The 25,391-nt window shown below is 39.3% G+C and overlaps 1 protein-coding gene across 16 annotated transcripts in view; it reads right to left on the minus strand.

Moving 5' to 3' along the window:
• The window catches only part of SGMS1 (sphingomyelin synthase 1), a 317,203-nt gene that overhangs the window by 153,840 nt on the left and 137,972 nt on the right, over positions 1-25,391 (minus strand). For 13 of the 16 annotated variants that reach the window (XM_070470579.1, XM_070470586.1, XM_070470574.1 and 10 more), the window contains one exon: positions 1,613-1,756. The exons of 1 other annotated variant lie outside the window; for it this stretch is intronic. The gene's annotated coding sequence lies outside the window, so the exon portion shown is untranslated. Of the gene's footprint in view, positions 1-1,549; positions 1,757-7,966; positions 8,003-25,391 lie in introns of all 16 variants that reach the window. 2 more of the 16 variants (XM_070470577.1, XM_070470585.1) reach the window with 2 other exon arrangements.

The raw sequence follows: 25,391 nt of genomic DNA on the forward strand, positions 1-25,391 counted from the left end.
AGGTGATGGAATTACAGTTGAGCTATCTCAAATCCTGAAAGATGATGCTGTGAAAGTGCTGTGCTCAATATGCCAGCAAATTTGGAAAACTCAGCAGGGACCACAGGACGGGAAAAGGTCAGTTTTCATTCCAATCCCCAAGAAAGGCAATCCCAAAGAATGCTCAAACTACCGCACAATTGTACTCATCTCACACACTAGTAAAGTAATGCTCAAAATTCTCCAAGCCAGGCTTCAGCAATACGAGAACCATGAAATTCCAGATGTTCAAGCTGGTTTTAGAAAAGGCAGAGGAACCAGAGACCAAATTGCCAATATCTGCTGCATCATCGAAAAAGCGAGAGAGTTCCAGAAAAACATCTATTTCTGCCTTATTGACTATGCCAAAGCCTTCAACTGTGTCGATCAAAATAAACTGGAAAATTCTGAAAGAGAGGGGAATACCAGACCATCTGACCTGCCTCTTTGAGAAACCTGTATGCAGCTCAGGAAGCAACAGTTAGAACTGGACATGGAACAACAGACTGGTTCCAAGTAGGAAAAGGAGTATGTCAAGCCTGTATATTGTCACCCTGCTTATTTAATTTATATGCAGAGTATATCATGAGAAACGCTGGGCTGGAAGAAGCACAAGCTGGAATCAAGATTGTGGGGAGAAATGTCAATAACCTCAGATACGCAGACGACACCACCCTTAAGGCAGAAAGTGAAGAGGAACTAAAAAGCCTCTTGATGAAAGTGAAAGAGGAGAGTGAAAAAGTTGGCTTAAAGCTTAACATTCAGAAAACTAAGATCATGGCATCTGGTCCCATCACTTCATGGGAAATAGGTGGGGAGACAGTGGAAACAGTGTCAGACTTTATTTTTTTGGGCTCCAAAATCACTATAGATGGTGACTGCAGCCATGAAATTAAAAGTCGCTTACTCCATGGAAGGAAAGTTATGACCAACCTAGACAGCATATTAAAAAGCAGAGTCATTACTTTGCCAACAAAGGTCTGTCTGGTCAAGGCTGTGGTTTTTCCTGTGGTCATGTATGGATGTAAGAGTTGGACTATAAAGAAAGCAGAGCGCCGAAAAATTGATGCTTTTGAACTATGATGTTGGAGAAGACTCTTGAGAGTCTGCTGGACTACAAGGAGATCCAACCAGTCCATCCTGAAGGAGATCAGTCCCGGGTGTTTATTGGAAGGACTGATGCTGAAGCTGAAACTCCAATACTTTGGCCACCTCATGCAAAGAGTTGACTCATTGGAAAAGACCCTGACGCTGGTAGGGATTGGGGGCAGGAGGAGAAGGGGACAACAGAGGATGAGATGGCTGGATGGCATCACTGGCTCGATGGGCATGAGTTTGAGGGAGTTGGTGATGGACAGGGACACCTGGCGTGCTGCGATTCATGGGGTCGCAAAGTCGGACACGACTGAGTGACTGAACTGACTGACTGAACTCATCCCATCACAAAGTCAAGTTCAGACAACAGCCACTCGTGTGTGTGAGGCCAGAGACTGAGGTTCTGCTCTCTGAAGGTTCTCGGAGAGCGGCTCACCTTGACTTCCTATAGCAGAGTGTGCCACACCAGGCTCAATGCAAGCTCTAAGTCATGACATACCTCCAACAGCTACTGTTTTGCATTTATCACTGGGTTCCTTTAAAATTATTCTCATGTACGCTTCCTGAGGCAGGATCTTGTCTTCTATTTCATAAGCTTTCTTGTCAGATACTTTTGTGTATTCCAAAGAACTTACTGGTGTACCTAGAAGAGAAGAGCAATTTAAGCTTAATCACCTTGAAAATGGAATTCCTATGTGGAAAGAGATCTTATCAATGAATACACTTCACTGTAAACAAGAGCATAAATAAGTTTTAAAGTATCAGGCTGGAGACAAAAAAATTCACAACTGACATTCCCCACCCCCATATTTCCTCATTCCCAGCTTTTTGTTTATCTCTTTCTTTCAAGTTTTTTATAAAAATTGTCATAAAATATGCATAACATAAAACCTATCCCATCTTTTTTTAACTGAAGACCAAAGTCTGTAATCCTCTATCTATGCCTCTATAATAGTGGCATCTCCCCTTCTATATATTATCTGTTATCTTCAATTGTCAACAAATAACTGATATTCACAAATTATAGCATTTTACTATGAAAACAAAGGGCAATTACTAAATTACCCACTTTAAAAGTTGGTTGATAAAAAGGTGTTTTCCTCCAGGCTAAAATATTACCCTCATAAATGATACTTTTTATACTTATATATGTATAAATGGGTGGGTGCATAATCAGGAAGCTGGAGATAATGTTTTGTATCCAACAAATACTAAGAAAGTTGTTCATTTAGTCCCTCACTGATGGCGATTTGTACTTACATGTGAAAGAATGTGGAATCCAATGGCATCTATTTTGATCATGTTCAATTTAATCAGTAACATTCTATTTCTTTTCTTTATATTAGTCTATTAGATATGGGTTTTCAACTCTTTTCAGGATCACATAAGTGCTGCATCATAGGATATCTGCTGATAACCAAGCCTGTTCTGAAGCGGAAGTGTCAGTTGCTTAGTCAAGTCTGACGCTTTGGGACACCATGGATTGTAAGCCACCAGGCTCCTCTGGCCATGGAATTCTCCAGGCAACAATACTGGAGTGCGTTGCCACTCCCTTTTCCAGGGGATACCACCACTCAAATTTCAGGAGGATCTTGAACTCTTTGAAGCCTATCCCTGGACCCCCAGGATAAAAACCCTACGGATTTACATGGACCAAACTGGGTTCCTATCTTAAGCCAACTAGCAGGCTTAATTCTGTGATAGCCCCTAAAGACCTAGTTACACTAAGCGATCTCCCACTTTAATCAATCTTTATCCTATCTATAAGAAATAGCACCACCTTTGTAAATAATCAAATACAGTCAAAAGAAAGCTGTCACAAACTAACTAAAAACAAACAAAAAAGACTCTCTTGCCATTACCTTTAAACTGTTCAATTAAAGCTTCAGAGAAAAATATATTTATACAAAAGAACATTATCATCTTCTATTTTCGAGGGGGAGGGAGGGGTATGCCAAATGGCTTGCAAGATCTTACTTCTTCAACCAGGGATTGAACCCACACCCTCGGCAGTGAAAGCATAGAGTCTTAATCATTAGACTGCCAGGGAATTCCCAAGAACATCATCTTTTGACCAAAATAGAATGTAAACACCTAAAGGTAAATCAAGGGCTCCCCCGCACCTAAAAAAAGTAAACCTCAGGAAATAGGGTGTCACCTTATATTCAAGACCTCAGTAAGTCTCATGAAAAAAATCTGTTTACTTTGAGTAATGAAATAATGTTTGGGAAAATAATTTTAATTAATGCTATCCTGGATGCTTACAGGTCACTTGACAGCAAGTGGTTAATAAAAAGAATCAAAGAAACAGATTGAACAATTATTTTCAGAGGTAGGATCTAACAATAGCAAATGTGAATTATCATTTTTTTAAAGCCTTTTAAATATCACTTTCAAGAGCAACATGGATGTGGGGATTAGGGATGCCCAGTGGAATAGGTCTGTTTATCTCTACTTCCTTCTGAATCCCATTAAAATTATAGCAAAGAGGACAAAAGATATAAATCCATAAGGACAAAGAGAACAGAAAATTAGTGAGGACAACAGACATCAATGGCATTCTGTAAGCTGAAGGCCACAATGGCATTCTGCAAGCTGAAGGCAGAGATGACTGTTGAGCAGACTAGAGCAGAGGAAAGCAGGCCACAAGCTCACTGCCTTAGAAGCAAACAAAAATCCCCCTGATTGCTCCAGAAAGGCTCAGGAAATGGAGCTTCTGGTTCCTGGGAGAAGAGAGGAAGGAGCTGAGAAGAGGGAGGTAGACTGACAGACTGTATAAAAGGCAGTTGGACCCTTACTTTATACTTTAAATAAAAATGAACTCAAAATGGATTAAAACCCTAAATGTAAGACCTGAAACTATAAACCTCCTCGAAGAAAACATGGGGCAAAATCTTCATGACACTGGATTTGGCAATGATTTCTTGACTATACACCAAAAGCATAGGCAACAAAAACTTTCAAAAGAGACAAATGAGACTGTATCAAACATAAAAACTTCTGTGAAGCAAAGGAAACCAAGGAAGCAGAAGAAAATATTTGCAAATTGTGTTTGTGATAAGAAATTAATGCCCATAACATAGAAAGAATTTCTACAACTCAATACGAAAAGCCAAATAACCCAAATAAAAAACGGGCACAAAACCTGAAGAGACATTTCTCCAAAGAAGATGTACAGTCAACAAGCATATGGTAGCATCCTCAACATCATTACTCATGAGGGAAATGAAAATCAAAACCAGATAAGATACCGTCTCACACCTGTGAGGATGACCACAATCAAGACCCAAATAACAAGTGCTGGCATGGAGAAAAGGGAACCCTTTGTGCACTGCTGGTAGGAATGTAAAACAATGCAGCCCCTTTATGGGAAACAGCATGAAGGTTCTATAAAGAATTAAAACTGAACTACCCCATGATCCAACAATCCCACTTCCAGGTCTATTACCCCAGGCCGGAAACTAAAAGCGGGATCTCAAAGATGTATTTGCACAAGCTCGTTCATTACAGCTTTATTTACAAAAACCAGGAGGCAACAGATGCACGGATAAAGAAGATGTGGTATGTAAATATGATAAAATATTATTTACTTTTTTTTTTTAAACACATGGAACTCTGCTAAATGTTAATGCCGCAGCCTAGCTGGGAGCGGGGTTTGAGGGAGAAAGGATCCATGTTCATACATAGCTGAGTCCCTTCACTATTCACCTGAAACTCTCACAGCATTGTTAACCGGCTCTACTCCAATACAAAATAAACAGTTCAAAAGGTAAAATGTTATTTACTCTTAAAAAAAAAAAAATGAAATACTGTCATATGCTACAAGGATAAACCTTCATTGAGGGTACTACACTAAATAAAATAAGCCAATCACAAAAGTAAATCCTGTAAGATTCCACTTATATGAGGCAACTGAAGAAGTCAAACTCTTTAAACAGAAAATAGAACAGTGGTTGCTAGAGACTAGGGTAAGGAGAGTTGATTAAAAGGGTATAGAGTTTCAGTTTTCCAAGAAGAAAAAATTACAGAGACCTGTTGCCTAACTATGTGAATACACTTAACACTACCATATTACACATTGAAAAGGTTAAGATAGCATATTTTAAATTATGATTTTTACCCCAATAAAAAAATTAAGGAGATCATCCTGATTTATTCAGACGGGCTCAGTGTAATCACGTGCTGTGTGCTTAGTCGCTCAGTCGTGTCTGACTCTGCAACCCCACGGACTATAGCCCACCAGGCTGCTCTGTCCATGGAGTGCGTTGCTATGCCCTCCTCCAGGGAAACATAACCACAAGAGTCCTCAAAAATGAAAGAGGGAAGCAGAAGAGAAGGTCAAAGAAACGCAACATGAGATGTACCTGACCTGCACTGCCCCTTTAAAGGAGGGGGTGGGGTGGGCCGAGAGCCAAGGAATGCAGCCAGCCTCCAGAAGCTGGGAAAGCAAGGGAATGGACTCTCCTCTAGAAAGGAATGTAGCCCTGTAGACAACCTTGACTTTACTCCGGTAAGACCCATGCCAGACTTCTGACCTACAGAACTTCAAGGTAATAAACGTGTGTCATTTTAAACAATAACCAAAAAATGTATTTAATACCTCAGGTCTTCTCCCCAACTGGTAGAGCCAGACCAACCGTCCCTACTTCCATGACGGAAAGTAGTTTACTCTCTGGAGAAAATGATATAGCAAGATTTCAGACTTAGAGGGCCAGAACAGACACATCAAGAGCTCAGTGGTGATAGGCTTGGGTGGTGAGACCTCTTGCCCGCTCCCCACTGTGGCTCACCCAAATCCTCACAGGCAGGCTTTTACCCCACAAAAAGGTGAACAAAGGAGGACCTTTTGGAGAAGTAGAAAGATCCAAGAAAAAAAGATTTGCAGATTCTGATATCTAGGAGTCAGCAGCTCAAACATCTGGGTTCCTACCCCCAAAACCTACAGTAAAGCCCACTAGGTAAACAAGTTTCCCGTCCATTTCTTATAGTCTCACTCCCAAATACGAACAGGCTATTAAAGTCTCACCATTAGAGAAAAGCCTCTAACATTAAAATCAGGGGCCAAAACAAGCTGATAAAAAGAGGAAACACAAATCAAGCTGATTAAAAAAAGAAAAGTATGACGAGCAGGCAAAAACTATGCAACAGCAAAATAATTCAATTCATATTCTAGAGTGAAAAGAGAAAACATTACTTCCATGAAATAAGACCAGGATCCCATTTTTTTTTTTTTAATATTTATTTACTTATTTGCCCCTATCAGTCTTGGTTGTAGCATGCAGGACCTTCGTTGCATCATGCGCTGTGGTACACCGGCTCAGTATTTGTGGAGTGCGGACTCAGTTGCTCTGGGGCATGTGACATCTTAGGTCCCCAACCAGGGACTAAACCCAAGTCCCCTGCATTGCAAGGCAGACACTTAACCACTGGACCACCAGGGAAGTCCCAGGATGCCATTTTTAAATGAAACATTCAGAGGCCAATGAAAAATTAAATTTGAAATGAAAAATATGCTGGCAGATATTAAAGTTCAAAACGTACTAAGAAAACCTCTTGGGGGGAAAAAAACACAAAGTTAGAAGATAGCTAAGAGATATACATAAGAAAATTAGAAAATTAAGCCAGTAAGTCCAAATATCCAACTAATAAACACAGAAAATAGAGAAAAGGGCATAAGAAAGGAAATTATCAAAGAAACAGTAAAAGAAAAATTTCTAAATTAGAGGACATGAGTTTTTGAATTGAAAGGATCATGTACATCGATAAACTGTATGACACAGGTTCCATTATGGATTTCAGAATTCTGGGGATAAAGAAGAGTCAAATATTTTCCAGAGAAATCAAACAGTTCACACACAACCAACCAGAAAACAAAATGGCCTGAGACACAGCTACATAAGTCTCAAAAAATTCAGTCATTAAAAAAAAATACTGTCACAATAAAGCAAACATTAAATATGTATTTAACCACGGACTGTGACCTGACTGCATGAGGCAAGAAGTGTGGATGAGCATGAAGGTAAAGAACTGTGTATGAGAGGCAAGTCCTCAGAAGGACAAGTGTGTCAGTCTAAAATTTAAAAAAATTCAGTGCCTGCACTTAAAGCATACACCATGCCATTTAAAAATTGGAAGGTGAGCATCAGAAAATATAACTAAAAGAGCTGAAAAATACTATCTTTGGATAAAGGAGCAATGGGGATATAAGAACAGGTACAGCTGCACTATTTTACTTTTCAACAATGCACATGCAATCACCGCAAAATAAGTAAAATAAATGAATAAATGGATGGAAGGAAGAGAGGGAAGAAGGAAAGCAAGAATATTTAACAGAGAAAATCTACAAACTATTACACAGTGGAGATCTCCAATGTTCATCTATACAGAAAGAAAGAAAATAGCAACTGTTCCAACATTATGCAAATAGATCCTTGTGACTTGGAACAAAATTTCCAATTACAGCACCATACATGAATTCCAAAAGTGCTATATCACCAACAAGTAAAATGATAACATACTTGGAAAATAGTACTGGATGCTTCAAAGATGACTATAATAATAAAGACATTGACATCAAATACGGTATGTAAAGAATTGGAAGGAAATTACTCTGAAGTAGGAAAAAGTATTACTTGTAAAATTATGTTTCATGTAATACGTTCTTATTAAATACACATGTGCAAGTAAATTAATTAAATGGCGTAAGTATGTACTTGACTAATACTTCTATATCCCTAAAACATCCCTTATACATCGAAGTTGACCACAAAAATTGTTTTGTTCTTCTCAGTGGGAAAACATGAGACATGTAAACTAAACATAAAAAGTACATAAAGAAATTAATTCCATTTACCTGAATCATCTTATTTCTCTTTATCAGTCTTCCAATCTAGATGAAAATAGGAAGTAAATTAAAGTGCATTCTTCTGGTAATGAGATGCTTATAAGGAAAAAAAAAAATCTGCTAAAATCCAAGGTAACTATTTACTTCTTGTCCCCTCGCCAGAGCAAAAACCATTCTTAAGCACTTGCCAGCTAATTTCCAGCTGTAATGGCATTCAGAGTAAACTTTACAATACAAAGCCATGCAGAAGCAAGCAGGTAAAGTCAATGCTAATAAAAAATTGCATCCAAGTGCATCTAAAGTTAGCACATGAGTTTTCTTTTTACTTTTTAAACTTATTTATTTATTTGTTTTACTTTTGGCTGCACTGGGTCTCTGTTGCTGTGCAGGGCAGGGGGAGGGGTGCGGGGGGCTACTCCCTAGTTGCCGGGCACAGCCTTCTCACTGTGGGGGCTTCTCTTGCGGAGCGTGGGCTCTAGAGTGCGTGGGCTTCCGTAGTTGTGGTGCGTGAGCTCAGCAGTTGTGAAACACAGGTTTAGTTGCCCCATGGCACAGGGAATCTTCCTGGACCAGGGATCAAACCCATGTCCTCTGCATTTGCAGGTGGATTCTTAACCACTGGACCACCAAGGAAGGCCTCACAAGAGTTTTAGACTCATATATTAATATTTTATAAATTATCTTATCACCATTCAGCTAAGTAATGGCTAACTGACAACAGTGAGAAAGATAAAAAAGCAATAAAGTATATTTTCAAAACATAAGAATTATAACTCTGGAGTGAAAAAGGTAGCAACATGTTTATATTCAGTATCCTGTGATAAACCATAGTGGAAAAGAATATGAAAATGAATATATGTATGTATAACTCAATCACTTTGCTGGACAGCAAAAATTAATACAACATTTTAAATCAGCCATATTTACATAAAATAAATTTTAAAAAATAGCATATCAAGTGAAACTGTAGCCCATGTAAATATGTTTATGGGTGGCTCAGTGGTAAAGAATCTACCTGCAATGCAGGAGAAGATGAAGGAGGCACAGGTTTGATCACTGGGTCAGGAAGATCCCCTGGAGTAGGAAATGGCAACCCACTCCAGGATTCTTGCCTGGAAAATCCCATGGACAGAGGAGCCTGGCAGGCTGCAGTCCATGGGCTCGCAAAGAGTCGGACATAAATGAGCAACTAAGCATGCACACACAGTCAAAATTTATAAATAGACTTAAACCCACATCTTCTTTAAAGGTTTAGAAATACTTCCTCACTGACATTCATGAAAGACTTTCTCAACTAAAAATGAAATATAACCCTTTGAAAATATATGTGAATATATACATGTGAATTACAGCATCTGCAAAAAGAGGGGGAAAATTACCTTTTAAAAAATAAACATTTGTATTAATGTACGCACAAAGGAAAGCACAGAAATTGCACATGTGTGTATGTGTGTGTGTGTGTGTGCGCGCGCGCGCACGCGGGCACTCAGTCATGTCTCACTCTTTGTGAACCCATGCACTATAACCCACCAGGTTCCTCTGTCCATGGAATTTTCCAGGCAAGAATACTGGAGTGGCTTGCCATTTCCTACTCCAAGAAAAGCAGAGAAATCTTGAGTGGATTAATGTTCCTAAAGTGAACACATACATGTAACCACCGCTCTCCCCCAAAGGTCACCACTGTGATGACTTCAAATACCACATGTTAGTTTTGCCTATTGGATCTAGGGTTTTTCTGAGAGTCTAAGAATCTCTGCGTCTGAACCAAAACAAAAAGCTTTAGGAAGAGAGAAGCAAGTAGTCAGAGACAGCAAGAAGATACTATTTCAGAAAGACGTTCACGTGTCTAAGATGGTACGACTGTTTGACTGGCTGCGTGGTTGTGTGGAATCAACCTGCAAGGTCTCCAGAGACTGGAGGAAACGGAAGCTGTTTTGTGATATAAATAGCAGAAAGGGGCCCTCCTTCATGTTGTCCAGGATGTGTGTACTGCTGGGAGTGAGATACAGAAAGTGGGAGCAGAGCAGAGGGGAGAAGGCAAGGCAGTTTGAACTTCCTTTCTATAGATACAAAAACACCTTTAAAATAAAGATAATTACCAAACTAGTAGGTTTAGTCTGTTGTTATTGTTTAGTTGCTAAGTCATGTCTGACTCTTCTGACCTCATGGACTGTAGCCCATCAGGCTCCTCTGTCCATCGGATTTTCCAGGTAAGAATATGGGAGTAGGTTGCCATTTCTTTCTCTAGGGGATCTTCCTGACCCAGGGATTGAACCCATGTCTCCTGCATTGACAGGTGGGTTCTTTACCACCTTCTAACACGCTTGACTAAGTTACTGAGGCGTCATCTCATTTGCTCTTTTGATTGCTCTGAAGATAGCCCATCTTATCTGCCTGTAGACAGGGAAGGATATTGAGTCTCAAAGCAGAGTGCCTAAAGTTAAATAGTTAGTAGGTGATGCAAAGCTGTTCTTCTTTACAGCTTGTATGCAGGGCTAGAGATACCGAAAACAAAAAGGAAAATGTTCACAGAAAAGAAGTCACTGTTATGAGATTCAGAATATATTGTGTTATCCCTGCCCAAGAGTCATTAAAGGAAAAAGAACAAGTAATTCAAATTCCCTGAAGTTATTCTTCTGAATTACTAAAAAGTTAAATGATTCTTTTGCTTGTAAAGTAGGTCTACTGATCCTTCTGTACCTCAAAGGAGAAGTTTCAAAAGTAATGCTTAAATTTCACAAGGTATACATTTCTGACATGTTACTTTGTTTTAGCCACTCTGTATGGGGGACTTGAAAAGAACAAGGTGTCCCTCAGAGACACTGGCAGAAGGCAAGTGACCACCAGAACCTATGAGAACGTCACCATCAAATGACATGTCAGACCTGCATGAGTATCTAATGCTGTAATAAGTACTCTCAAAGAGCTGGGGCCACATCAGCAGACAAATGGATAAGAAAGCTATGGTACATATACACAATGGAATATTACTCAGCCATTAAAAAGAATACATTTGAATCAGTTCTAATGAGATGGGTGAAACTGGAGCCTATTATACAGAGTGAAGTAAGCCAGAAAGATAAACACCAATACAGTATACTAATGCATATATATGAAATTTAGAAAGATGGTAATGATAACCCTATATGTAAGACAGAAAAAGAGACACAGATGTACAGAACAGACTTTTGGACTATATGGGAGAAGGCGAGGGTGGGATGATCTGAGAGAATAGCATTGAAACATGTATATTATCAAGTGTGAAACAGATCACCAGCCCAGGTTGGATGCATGAGACAAGTGCTCAGGGCTGGTGCACTGGGAAGACCCAGAGAGATGGGATGGGGAGAGAGGTGGGAGGGGGGATCAGGATGGGGAACACATGTAAATCCATGGCTGATTCATGTCAATGTATGGCAAAAACCACTACAATATTGTAAAGTAATTAGCCTCCAACTAATAAAAATAAAAGAACAAATTTTTTTTTTTAAATAAAGAGCTGGGGCCAAAAAGGGAACACTCTTCAAAACAGGAACTTGGTATTCCGTTCCTTGAGAGGGAGAGGAAATAAAATACCTAGAAAAGCTCTTATCAGACCATGTGACAAGGCCTTCTTGCATCCTCACTGATAAATACAAAATAATGTGCTGATGACAATAACTATGATTGTCACACATCATGAAAAGCCTTCACATTTAGTCCCAAAAGAACCCTACCAGTGGGGAGGGGTCAGCATCACCAACTAATCAAATGCAGACACTGGGCCCAAATAGGTTATATATTTAACTTGTCCAAGGTAGGAAAATTGTCTTGTGACAGAAGTCACAAGGTTGTCCAAGAGCACAATGCGAGGAAGGAGGAGAGGGTCCCAAATCAAGTGTGTCAAATGCCCAAGACACAGGACAGTTTGGGCTTAATGATGAAAGCAACCGAATGTGGCTTTTCAATTCCAAACCATTTAATGATTATTTCACTATTTTCCAGTTTCAAGGTTATGAACGTGTCTTCCTTCTGTGAGATGGGGGGGAGAGCCTTGTTTGCCACTGGCTTGTGGACAGGAAACAAAAATAGGTCTGGATGGAGTCTTTTTATAGATGAGATAACTGCTAAAGCAGCTGAGAGCTCTCCAGCAACTACCTTTATACGGGATCTAGCACAGGGGAAGCACAGTAAAAGCAGCAGGCTTGATGACAGTGGACACATGCTGAGCAGATACGATGTGAGTTCTTCCTAAGACTAGTGAGTAAGAGAGTTAACTACGTTCACCTTGCACAGTAAAGCAGAAAAAAAATTACCCAAATTACACTTGGATGGCCGTGGCTCTAAACTTTCAATGATAATGAGTGGAGTAGGGCAAGGATCTTTGTCGACATTAACCCAGTGATACTCTGAAGAATACTGGGGGAGGCGGGACAGAGGAAGGTACCCTTTGCTTATTCTCAATAATTCTGGTAGAGAAATACTCAAACTCTTGTGTTTTTACTACTGGTGACCTCCTCCCAAGAAAAAACCACACTGAAGTAAAAGATTCAAAGTAAAAAGGAATGATCCTGAGGAGCAAGTTTGAGGAAGGAAAAGACTTGAGTTCACAGCATTCTCTAAGGCGTGGCACACTCCTACTTTACAAGCTTGTATTTGTAGGAGGGCCAGTCCTTCCAAGGCTTATGACCTCCTCTGAGATCAAAGAGGGCAATGGTTCACCTTGGGGCTGCTTGCGAGATTGACAGGAAGTGGTTGCCCAGGAAACAGCACCGGGAGACAATTCTGGAACCAGCTGCCACAGTCCACATGGACATAGGACACAGAAATCACGGCAGGCGTGCTTCGTTTTGTGGCAGCTGTGTCCCAAACATTACTATTACTTTTCAGTTGCCTCTTCTCAGAGGCAAGACAGTGTATTTAGACTTGAACAATACAGAGAGACCAATAATAGCACAAGATTGATTTACTTATATTTTTCTATTTTTATGAAAATTTCTGTTAGAATTACCCTTTATTAGAATACTAAAAACCACTGAAAGTTTCCTCATTGTCACTCATAAACAGCATGCTATGCCAATTAAATCTTAATTTTAAGAGAATTCAAATCCGAAGTACAGAGTTAGTGCTTTCTTCCTCTAATATCTAACTCTCAGTAAACACAGTTTAACTGAAACTTTCCTTTCTTTCTTGGCTTGGAGAGGAAACTTTACAGTCTTAAGACTACAGTTGCAACGCCCCAGGCATCCTGTCTAGTTCATGGTGACTGAAAGCTGCAGTCTCCTGCTGGAGACATAACAAGGCTTCCACCTGCTAGCAGCTGGAACCAGCACTCTTCACCAGGGAGAACATGGTTCAACTCCACTCAGTGAAAAAAAAACAAAAAAAAAAATTGGTTGCTCAGTCATGTCCAACTCTTTACGACCTCATGGACTGTGGCCTGCCAGGCTCCTGTCTATGGAATTCTCCAGGCAAGAATACTAGAGTGGGTAGTCATTCCCTCCTTCAGGGGACCTTCCCAACCCAGGGGTCAAACCTGGGTCCACCTGCATTGCAGGCAGACTCTCTATACTCTGAGCCACCAGGGAGGCCAGCCTTATCCTCTCCTTCACTGCAGCACATCCTTACTTTTTCCAAATTAAAAGAATAACACAAAGAATAAACTGAATGTCTCCTCTCAGCCCTTCCCCAAAGCCTGCCTCAATTTGCAACCCGTCTGGATTCTCTTGGGTAAATCACAAGAGTTCTTTCTTTGAGTTGCTTGGCTGAGGTGTAAGAGAAAACACAAAATATAAAAGACCATCCATTAACTAAGTTCCCTGGGAGTTTAGCAACTGCCCAATTTGCCTCTCAAATGGCCTTTCCTTTTCCCTTTTCCTCTCTAAAATGCATTCGAATAGAGAACAAGTTCATTGCAAAGAAAAGGACAGGTTAACAAATAGCAGTCTATTAAAATGTGGAAACTGAAGGAGAGGATTTACTGGGGCATATCCACTCAGCATCTAGACACTAAGTGGGGCTCAGCTGAAAGATACCAGGGGAATACCCACCCAGTGGAAAGGTACTGGAGAGGGGGGCAGGTGGAGTTTGATTCAAAGATATTGAGGAATACCTGGGGCTCGGCTGAAAGATACCAAGGTTGCTCAGTTGTAGGAGATTGGTCTGTGTTCAGTATAAGGTAAGAGGCTGATCTGATGCTTTTCCTCAATTCAGCTACCGCAACAGAATTTGTCAGGATAAAAGTGAAGATATCGCATGAGAGGTTAGCTCAAAGAAAAGGGACAAGACTTCTCCTGGCCAGTCATGGTTTTCTCAGGTGACTGAGAAGTTTGCAGGAGTGGTGGAGACCAAGTCTTTACACCATGCAGTGGTCCCATAAGGAAACCCACTTATTAATTAATTGCTTACCCACTCAGCGATCCGAGCAACCACAAGTAGTCTTAGACTGCCAGAGGGAGAAACCATGACATGTAAAAACCAGGTGAATCAACTCTGGAGTGATTCCCAGAGAAGTCAAGCTCACAAAAAGCACACTGGCCCACCAAACAATTTCACTAGTAAATTTTATCTAGTGATAAAAATTCAACTTAAAATGGGAAAAAGAGCCTCTCAAACAGAGAAACAAGGGGCATCAGAAAGCAGCCTCCAACACCCCAGCCAGGGTTATGTACATACAAAATTTATACTTCCAAGTACCTACTTAGTTGCAGAATTTATACTAAAGGAGATCTCAACCTAAAATGGCTAAATCAGGTTTTTGTTGATATTTAAAACGGGTATTTTTGTGCACACAGTTAGAGAAGCTGGCTATAAGATCAAACATACTGAACAGAATGGTTACTTTGGTATCTAGAAGCTTCTAAAAGAGGAAATGACAAAGTAACTTCTTTGCAGGAAACCAACAAGAAATTGCTTGAAACTTTATCAGAACTAGAAAGGGCCACTAGAACTAACTGCCTCTTCCTTCTGCTCTTCCCATGTATCCTCTTCTATTTGAATTCGCTGGCCCAGAAGCTTTTTCTCTTCCAACTTTTCTACCTCCTGCTGCTTCCCTTTCCCTAGGAAAGGAGGGGGGAAAAATCAGAAGTGTATAGCTCCCTTGGGGAGAAGGGAATCATCCTCAGTACTTACCTGTACACCCTGGACTCATACAAAACTTAGTCTTAGCTAAGGAATTTCCTAATCCAAGTTAGGATCCATGGGGATTAGCTAAGGAATCTGAGTTAACCATGCAATCCTATGAGCCAGGTTTTCAAATCTATATGAACTAGCACAACTGTTAGTTTCTGAGAGCAAAGCGAGGGAATGAATAGAGAAAGCAGAATGGAAACACCCTTTAATGGACTTTGAATCACATAGTCCAGAGGCTTGCACTGAACGTAAGGAATTAGCTCAGAAATTATTCGAACCTATCCCAGAGCTCTCTCTAAAATCCACAAACCGGACAAAGATTCAACAATTCAAGCAAAGATGGGATGAATCAGTTCTGGACTATTACGAGAGGTTGGAAAAAAATGTTTTAAGCATTATTTGGGCTTGATACCTGAATCATTCTCTACCCACCAAAATAATTCCTTGCTTAACTCCGCCTTTAAAGAAGGCCTTGATGAGAATTTGACTCTGGTCAAAAGACACAATCTAGGTTGGTCCATGTTACATACTAATAATGCCTTTGTTATTCTAGCTAACTAAACTTTTCAAAACCATTAAAAAGAAAGAAAGGGAGGTATCTATGAAAATTATGAACCTTCAATTGTGCCAGTTAAGTACACAATGCCAGTCAAAGTTAATTGACCCCCAACCAATTTAATTCCCAAAGAACAGAGAAAGCTTGAAAGAAAAAAATATCTCTTTAGAATTCTTACCCTGAGGGAGTAACTCCTACTAGGTGAACCTGATTTTTGTTCTCTGTTTCTTGAGATCAGAGCTCTCTGGATCACTTGTTTTATCTGCCTACCTGTTCAGGCACTCAGTCCTGTCCGACTCTTTGCGACCCCCATGGACCATAGCCTGCCAGGCTCCTCTGTCCATGGGATTTTCTAGGCAAGAATCCTGGAGTGGGTTGCCATTTCCTACTGTGGAGGATCTTCTCGACCCAAGGATCAAACCCGCACTCAGTAGAATATCAGATTTTTATCTTATCTAGACCGTCTCCAATTTCTGAAACTGGGGGTGGGCGGGGGGGAGGAGGGGAAAAAAGCCTTTTAAAATTTTCTTATTCCAACTGTTATTTACAATAAGTGAGTTTTATATTGTGTGATATCTGATTCATGACTAAGTTTAGAAAATAAAGATCTCTTGTTGTATCTGTCTGGATATATGTATGTATGTCTGGATATACATCTCAGAACATATCTTTGTCTTTGGATAATATTGCTGAGGTTAATTTGTAAATGAGCTCTAATCTACCTGGCCTAAAGAAAAGTAAGTGCTAACAAATCAAACAATTTTAAATACAAGAGAAATTAAGCTAAGTGAATTTCAGGTTCATGTGAACTGGGAAATATTCAATAAGAAATTAATACCTGGTATTAATGTTTGTTGATCTAATTAATATAGATATGTCTAAAGGTCATTACAATTAAGTATAATATTTCATTGTACCTAGGTTTAATGTCGTTACACCTGTTCTAAATATGTCAGCGGGGAAAGTAACTCGAGCAATGAAACTTCTAAGAAAAGAAAATGTAATGACATATGAGCTTTTAGATAAACTCTATTAAAAATAATTATGCTTTAGGAATGTCTGTCTAAAATAGTCTTTCCAGATTTGGGTAACTTAATTTCTAGGGTGGGGCTAGACTAAATGATGAAAGTTTATGGAATAGCCAGGTCATTTCCAAATAAAATAAGATTCTGAAACATTAATTACTCAACACTAACTTCCTCTTAACACCCTGCTTATTTAACTTATATGTGGAGTACCTCATGAGAAACGCTGGGCTGGAAGAAGCACAAGCTGGAATCAAGACTGCTGGGAGAAATATCAATAACCTCAGATATGCAGATGACACCACTCTTATGGCAGAAAGTGAAGAGGAACTAAAAAGCCTCTTGATGAAAGTGAAAGAAGAGAGTGAAAAAGTTGGCTTAAAGCTTAACATTCAGAAAACTAAGATCATGGCATCTGGTCCCATCATCTCATGGGAAACAGATGGGGAGACAGTGGAAACAGTGTCAGACTTTATTTTTTGGGGCTCCAAAATCACTGCAGATGGTGACTGCAGCCACGAAATTAAAAGACGCTTACTCCTTGGAAGGAAAGTCATGACCAACCTAGATAGCATATTAAAAAGCAGAGACATTACTTTGCCAACAAAGGTCCGTCTAGTCAAGGCTATGGTTTTTCCAGTGGTCATGTATGGATGTGAGAGTTGGACTGTAAAGAAAGCTCAGCGCCGAAAAATTGATGCTTTTGACCTGTGATGTTGGAGAAGACCCTTGAGAGTCCCTTGGACTACAAGGAGATCCAACCAGTCCATCCTAAAGGAGATCAGTCCTGGATGTTCATTGGAAGGACTGATGCGGAAGCTGAAACTCCAATACTTTGGCCACCTCATGCGAAGAGTTGACTCGTTGGAAAAGACCCTGATGCTGGCAGGGAGTGGGGGCAGGAGGAGAAGGGGACGACAGAGAATGAGATGGCTGGATGGCATCACCGACTCATGGGCATGAGTCTGAGTAAACTCCGGGAGTTTGTGATGGACAGGGAGGCCTGGTGTGCTGCGATTCATGGGGTCGCAAAGAGTCGGACACGACTGAGCAACTGAACTGAACTGAACTGAACTTCCTGTTACAGAGAAACAAAAGAGATTTTGGACTATTAATGAATATGTTTGGTGCCAGTCTGAGATGTTCTATAAGAAAGCAAATGTTTTTATAAATTATCTCTGGTATTTATGTTCACCAATCTATAGAATACTAATATAAAGGACAGTTCATGATTACGTAAGAAGAGTGGGATGTGTGTTTTTAGTTAAGAAGGTATGAGGAATGACATTACATTTTGTTAATGGAAAGAGAACTAGGTCTGACTTACAGGTGTCTGTCTCAGAATAGGAAAATAAAATTATGAATACACAAAGTAATAAAAAGGTTTGTGGAAAGTGAAACCTGAGAAAAGAGTTTTGTGCATGGTCTGGATTGACTAAATTTAAAATAAATTTAATTGAATAAATGAATTTAAAAGTAAGCTGATACAAAACTTTAATTTGGCTTTTCTCTCTGTTAAGAAGACCAGCTTTCTTCAGATGTTGAATTACCCTTAATAAATTTTCAGCTTCTTTACTTAAGTGATCTGTTTTGTATTTGCCTTTAAAATCTTTTATTGTTACTTTGGTTAAGTGAATAACTATTGTTTCACAGTGACCTATGATCTTACCTGACTGTTTTTAACCCTTTTGATATTTACTGACAAACCTTCCTAAATCAAATTCTAATGAAGCCCTTTTGACCTCTAGCTAACTTTGGGAGGCTTCAGTGGGCCCCTAAAACATCCCCAAGAGAGATATTCAACTAGTTAGGTTCATTTGATATGTTGAATTACATGGAAAGTATTGTCAAATGAGTAATAAATCTCCTCAGGTTATAGTGTATGGTAAATTTTAGTATATATATATATATATATCCTAGGAATTATATGGAGTTCCTAAAATTCTGATATGTCCCAGTAAAATGTTATCAGTCATAAATCTAGTTACCATCTTAAAGTGTTGTCACAGCAGTAATGGTCTCTTTGTCAATGGCATTGTAATCAGATTTTAAACATGACTTCTTAAGTTTTTTGTCATTATAGACAGTTATGGTTTATTCTGATGCTTTTGCAAAAATTCTTCCTCCTCAAGAAGATTTATAGAAAAGACTTTTGGATAAATGCAAGTTTCTGACTTTCAGACCAAAATGCTGGACTGGGTAAGAAATTAAAGGATTCTAATGGGAAACCTGATGGCTTCATAAAAGATTAACAAAAGGACTGAATGAACTGGTGAATATGCTTATAATTTTTATAGCTTCTATCTGAAAAATTACTGGTTTTAATCTGTGTTTTCCAGGTGTACAGAAAACCCTTCCCCTCAAATTAATTATGACTTACAGTAATTTTGTAAAATTATACCTTTGTAAGAAGAATTGAAACATTTCCCTTTTCTCTCTATCTGATTCCTCCAGAGACAGGAAAATGTTATGTTTCCAATAGCTTTATCAGATAAATTAGGAAGGCTATCTCAATAACAGGTACAGAAATCTCAAGGAAATTTGGAGATCTTGAGAAGGGAGGAATTCACCTAGATCTGTTAGGTATGGCTTTCCTAGCCTGAGAGGTTTTTTTAAAAAATTCAGTATGAAACTTTTATAAAGTTTCTGCAAAGCAAAAAAAAGGTCTATGATCAATTATAGTTACATAAATGATTGGGCCAAGTTTATTGAAATTAGATTTACTTTACAAACAAACTAGTCTTAATTTGGTTATATTTGGTAAAAGCAAGGGTAATTTGGGGGGGGGGGGGGGGGGGAGATGTTTCAATGAATGTTAAACCCCAGTTTTGTAAATGGAGGTCTGGATCTACTAAGACTCATTTCCTGGATAGCTCTTTGCTGTTATGTTAATGTAAAATTTAAATGAATAATTAAAGAACATTCTAAGCTTGTTTCTGAAGCTTATTTCAGTAATCTTTGGATGAAGACTGGATGCCCCATGGCCTGCAACAGGAAAATTATATGTACTGGAAAAGACATAATTTAAAGGACTGTCTTCAATCTGGATGAAAGGACTTTTGACAGTGAAACTGAAGGAAAACTGACTCTTCAATTAGTGCCCAGTTCTAAAGACCCCTACACAGACTGGCCTATAGAGAGGGCTGCTGACCTCAAACTCGTCTTAAAATGACACTCAGAGGAAATTAGAATACACTAGGATGAGAAGAAGACAACATCAGAAGTAGGCTGCTTACCCAAGATCTGGACCTGATTGGTATGATCATTTATAATGTTTTCTTGACTTCTTGGACTTTTGCATATAAAGCAAATGTTTTCTATCATGCACACAATCCTATGCTAGTTTTCAATCTAACTGTAATACAATTATTGGGTTTGTGGCCAATTACCTGTGTCTAGTACTTCTAAACTACCTAGATGGATTTCTCCACTCCACAGCTCTAACTGGATAGCCTTTAGGAAATTCATTTAGAAGAAAGAAAGTTCAGTTCTGTTTAGGCTTCTCTTGGTGGGATCCCATTACTAGGTGTGATCCTCTTACCCGGCCAATTAATAATAGCTGCCATGACCCTGGCCGTAATATGAACTTTCCTCTAAAGTTACACAAGCTCAATCAGAGCAATAAGCAAAAATTTAACCCAGTAATAAACCCCTCCCCCCCCAATTCTGGGATGGATTTATGTGGTTGACACCAGGCTGTGGTCATTTAAGTTTTAAGCCCCCTCCTTTTACCTTGGGAACAATCAAATTATACTAAGGATAAATCAGCCTAGTAACACAAGGAAGTTGGGCTGGGAGCCCTATGGACAATGCCAATAAATAACTTCCCAAAAAGAAAGATTGGTAGAGAATAGACTAAGTCAACCTAAGGATATACTGGGCTACACCTAATAGAAGTTTCTGGCTTAATTCTCACTTATGACTTTAATAATACTACCAGTTGTGTTACTTGTACTTTTGGCTTATTAAGACCTAGTCCAGTAATAGCACACTCAGAGGTCTAGCAGCAAAATCTTCACCAGATCTAGGAATGAGACTTCCTAGCGCTGTGGGACAAAATGGTCATGAAAGCCCTCCCAAGGCATGGTCGAATTTACAACCATGAGGGAGTCCTCTCAATGAAAAATCAGTGCTGGCCAAGGGCACTGGCCATCGGCCTCTGCAGGGACTGGATCCGGTGCTGCTTCAGCTGTTAACCTTTGATACGCCTTCAAGGGAGTGCAGGGTAGATAACAGGAATGAGGCATTTTGTGCTCCAGGAAATCTGGTGGAACAGGTCTTTAGACAGTTAAACAGTTTCAGGAACTGAGTTTATGAGCCCAATCCTTGCATTTTCTCATATCTAGAAAAAGCACTAAATCCTTTCATGGTGACATCAGCAGAAAACCTTTTTATAAGATAAGTGCTTGACTGCATGAACTCCCTCCTTCACCAAAATCACATATATTGACTTCACCCCAGTTACAGCCCACCTCTTGGGTGGGAGCAGTTTCTCAGTTTTCTGAAGTGCAGTTTCCTAAGCTGCAGTCCTCATTTTGCCCCAAATAAAACTTAAACTCCAAACTCTCATGTACTGATCTTTTTTAAGTCAACATAATAAAATCTTCAGATACTCCCCACTCATAGCCCAAATACAATTTTAAATCCCTATTTTACCTTTTGCAGACTCCTCAAAAGAGTCTCAAGATCCCAGAACTTTTACTGAGAAACCTACAAATTGAAAAGAGGACTTTCTAAAATCACAGGTGCCCTGTGATTTTATCAACAATGCCCTGTCTCTACTTTACAGTAGAGGTGCAGGTTTAAGTTGTCATTAAATCCCTACCCATAGATGTGCCAACATAACCTTCCTCATATGTATTTAATCACAACTCCTTGAGGATAAGTGCCACACTTGACCGGTGTTCATATGATGCTATCAGCATGCAGGACCAACACTGGAGAGCATCCAACCAAATCTATCATGTTTCTCTGTTACCAATTCTAGCAAATTAAGCTTTTCAGTTCTACTATCAAGACCTCAGTTCACCTACCCTTACTTTTCACATTTAGTCATTTTAATCAAAACTGGATTACTACCCACCCTCAAAAGATTTATTCATTGCTAAATGTTTGCCTCAGCAACTGCCTATAATGTCCTTCACCACCCTGCTCCTCACAATGTTTGTCCATGTCTGTCTTTGGGCTCAGTAAAGACAATAGAAATAAACATATTTGCAATAATGAAGGAATAGTCCACATGCTCTTTTTTGACTTATGAACTATTTTCTGAAAATATTATATGTACACCAATAAATTCTGGATTGAGCTATTTTGTAGTATTATGTTATAGCTTGTATTTTGTTATAGTTTATCTTTGTTATTTTGTTATAGTTTATCTTCCAGTAAAACCAACTTTACAATCTTGCATCACTATGAAAAAAGTTTCAAATAAAATAGGATCAGAAACTACTAATGTCTTTTAAAAAATTATCTGAACCATTTCTAATCTATTACTGTACAAGCAGCCTCCCTCTGAAACAGTCTCATATCTATCTCCCTAACTAGTCAGAAAGTCTCATAGATAAAGGTTATGCCATATCCCAAACATACAGTATATACAAGTCAGCAATGTAAGAGATATTTTTAAAATGCTTTGCCTTTTGTTTCTGGATTCTTTTCAGATACTGAGAATAAATATTTAATGGAAATTAAAGGAACTCACAACTGTGAGAATCCTCTACTAACAACTTCCTTTTTAAATACCTTGAAGAAATATTAGAGCTTCAAAAGAAAATGCAGCATGAATTGTCAAACCAAGCTACCATAACAAACTGGGCAAGTCACAAAAGCTGTCTTTTATGTTCCTAAAAAAAGGAAAAATTTAGCTGCCTAATAAGAATATATGATGAACTAAAAAGAAATCCCAAATGAACTCCAATGTTGAAACAGATTAAAACATGAAATTCCAAAGGAGATTATGGGAAATGTTTCTTTAACTGAGAATCAACTAATCTACTGAAATTAAATTTGCGGTAGACACATCACTGTGTTAGTTCACCCACTCCTCTAAATACTTCTGGATGATTCTACCACACCCTCAGGCTCAACTGCTCTTCACCTGCCATCTTCTGTATCATATGCTACAAGTGCCCAAACACAGCCCTAGCTAATTGGACCTGGAGATACATACAGCCGCATTTACCTGTTCAGTTCAGTTCAGTTCAGTTCAGTCACTCAGTCGTGTCCAACCTTTTGCCACCTCATGGACTTCAGCATGCTAGGCTTCCCTGTCCAACACCAACTCCTGCAGTTTACTCAAACTCATGTCCGTTGACTCAGTAATGCCATCCAACCATCTCATCCTCTGTCGTCCCCTTCTGGTTCCACCTTCAATCTTTCCCAGCATCAGGGTCTTTTCAAATGAGTCAGTCCTTTCCATTAGGTGGGCAAAGTATTTGAGTTTCAGCTCAGCATCAGTCCTTCCAATGAATATTCAGGACTGATATCCTTTAGGATGGACTGCTTGGATATCCTTGCAATCCAAGGGTCTCTCAAGAGTCTCCTCCAACACCATAGTTCAAAAGCATCACTTCTTCGGTGCTCAGCTTTCTTTACAGTCCAACTCTCACATCCATACATGACTACTGAAAAAACAATAGCCTTGACTAGACGGATCACTGTAGGCAAAGTAATGTCTCTGCTGTCTAGGTTGGTCATAGGTGTTCTTCCAAGGAGCAAGTATCTTTTAATTTCCTTGCTGCAGTCACTATCTGCAGTGATTTTGGAGCCCCCAAAAATAAAGTCTGACACTGTTTCCCCATCTATTTGCCATGAAGTGATGGGACCGGATGCCATGATCTTAGTTTTCTGAATGCTGAGTTTTTTGTTTTGTTTTTATTAGTTGGAGGCTAACTACTTTACAATATTGTAGTAGTCTTTGTCATACATTGACATGAATCAGCCATGGATATACATGCATGAATGCTGAGTTTTAAGCGAACTTTTTTCACTCTCCTCTTTCACTGTCATCAAGAGGCTCTTTAGTTCTTCGCTTTCTGCCATCAAGGTGGTGTCATCTGCATATCTGAGGTTACTGATACTTCTCCTGGCAATCTTGATTCCAGCTTGTGCTTCATTCAGCCCAGTGTTTCTCATGATGTACTCTGCAAGTAAGTTAAATAAGCAGAGTGACAGTATACAACCTTGAAGTACTCCTTTCCTGATTTGGAATCAGTCTGTTGTTCCATGTCCAGTTCCAACTGTTGCTTCTTGACCTGCATACAGATTTCTCAGGAGGCAGGTCAGATGGTCTGGTATTCCCATCTCTTCAAGAATTTTCCACAGTTTGTTGTGATCCACACCATCAAAGGCTTTGGTATAGTCAATAAAGCATAAGTAGATGTTTTTCTGGAACTCTCTTGCTTTTCGATGATCTAGCAAATGCTGGCACTTTGATCTCTGGTTTCTCTGCCTTTTCTAAATCCAGCTTGAACATCTGGAAGTTCATGGTTCACATATTGTTGAAGCCTGGCTTGGAGAATTTTGACCATTACTTTACTAGTGTGTGAGATGAATGCAACTGTGTAGGTAGTTTGAGCATTCCTTGGCATTGCCTTTCTTTGGGATTGGGATGAAAACTGACCTTTTCCTGTCCTGTGGCCACTGCTGCGTTTTCCAAATTTGCTGGCATATTGACTGCAGCACTTTCACAGCATCATCTTCTAGGATCTGAAATAGCTCAACTGGAATTCCATCATCTCCACTAGTTTTGCTCTTAGTTATGCTTCCTAAGGCCCACTTGATTCCACATTCCAGGATGTCTGGCTCTAGGTGAGTGATCACACCATCATGGTTATCTGGGTTGTGAAGATCTTTTTTGTATAGTTCTTCTGTGTATTTTGCCACGTCTTTTTAATCTCTTCTGCTTCTGTTAGGTCATTCATAGGCTTCTGTTAGGCATTCACAGGCTGGCCAAGAGCTTTCAACTTCTGTTTACTTAGAAAGATGGGGCTAGCCAATCTAGTTTTTGCTCTGCCTCAAAAACTGGAATTAAGAAACTCCAAAGGAAATTGCCAGTTAGAATTTGGGGTAAAAGGTCAAGAGAGACACTCAGGGTCAAATGAGAGCTGAACCTGACCCAATTCCTGGGATTAGACTTACATCCTGATCTCTGTCTTCACCCTCTACCTTCCCTTGAGTGAAACTCACCTGGTGCTCGCAACCCAAAAGTTACCAAACTACAGAGCTTATGATAATAACCTAAATTAAATCTGTATGTAAGACCTACTACTGACGTGTTTAGTTAGAACAAAAACACCCACTTTTAGACTAATTGGGGGAAACAAACGGCTCATAGCACTTAGTAAGGAATCTGAGGTCAAATTTTTGGAAAAATACAGGTTTACTATTTTCAACTTTACCTTTCTTCTAGACTTCAGGTCTCTCACCTATAAAATAAGGTCAGTTCATCAGAAAGTCTACAAATCCTCTTGCATTGTTTACAGTCTCAGTATAAGCAGCCTCTGGTGTATCAACATGCTATTTTCAGACGAAGGAGAATTATACTTTGAGATAAAAAGTTTTCAGGCAGTGATGGAAAACATTCTCTCCTACCTGGGTTGTCATGTGATGAATTTTCATTCTAATAAATTCATAATTGGAACTAACAACTATTTCTGTAAAAACTCTTAAAATCCATCACTTCCAGCAAGGAATACTCAGCACAGTCCAAAAGAAAGAAAGAAAATTACACCTATATAAA

This window comes from Odocoileus virginianus, chromosome 7 (genome assembly GCF_023699985.2).
Source record: "Odocoileus virginianus isolate 20LAN1187 ecotype Illinois chromosome 7, Ovbor_1.2, whole genome shotgun sequence".
Taxonomy (NCBI): Eukaryota; Metazoa; Chordata; class Mammalia; order Artiodactyla; family Cervidae; genus Odocoileus; species Odocoileus virginianus.